This window comes from Geospiza fortis, unplaced genomic scaffold, assembly GCF_000277835.1.
Source record: "Geospiza fortis unplaced genomic scaffold, GeoFor_1.0 scaffold891, whole genome shotgun sequence".
In the NCBI taxonomy this organism is placed as follows: Eukaryota; Metazoa; Chordata; class Aves; order Passeriformes; family Thraupidae; genus Geospiza; species Geospiza fortis.
The window spans coordinates 1-460 of NW_005054649.1; the positions used below are offsets into that span (position 1 = coordinate 1).

At 63.9% G+C, this 460-nt stretch overlaps 1 long non-coding RNA gene across 1 annotated transcript; it reads right to left on the reverse strand.

Moving 5' to 3' along the window:
• Positions 1-50: 50 nt before the first annotated feature.
• On the reverse strand, positions 51-265 carry LOC115948962. The gene is made up of 2 exons (XR_004082686.1): positions 199-265; positions 51-113 (listed from the first exon to the last, which is right to left on the reverse strand). It is a non-coding gene; the product is annotated as an uncharacterized LOC115948962 (long non-coding RNA).
• Between the last annotated feature and the right edge of the window lie 195 nt (positions 266-460).

The window sequence follows — 460 nt, forward strand, 5'->3', positions numbered from 1 at the left end:
CCTTGGCGCGCTCGGGGACGTGGCTGTGGTTGAGCGGGCGCGTGGCGAACAGCACGTCGTAGTCCACGCAGCACAGCAGGAACGTGCTGAAGGTGACCACGAACAGGAACTGCCTGGGGGCACGGGGGGTCAGCAGGAGCCCGGGGTCACTCACGGCCGCCTGGCACCGCACGGTGACAACAACGCGGCATCACTTACAGCAGCTCCAGCACGTCCGAGAGCAGCACGCAGGCAAAGCCATTCCTCTGGTGGAACTGGTAGATGTGTGGGGGGGTTAAGGACACTATGAAGGGGTGATGGACCCCCCGTGTCATCCCCCTCCATCCCCAGAGTCACCCCCTGCTCCCCCCCTCCCCCACAGTGCCAGCAGGGGCCGTGCCAGGATATCTTAGTGAAGAAACTGTCCAGGTCCTTAATGTGGTGCCACGAGTCTGGGGGGAAAAACACGGGGGGGTCAGGT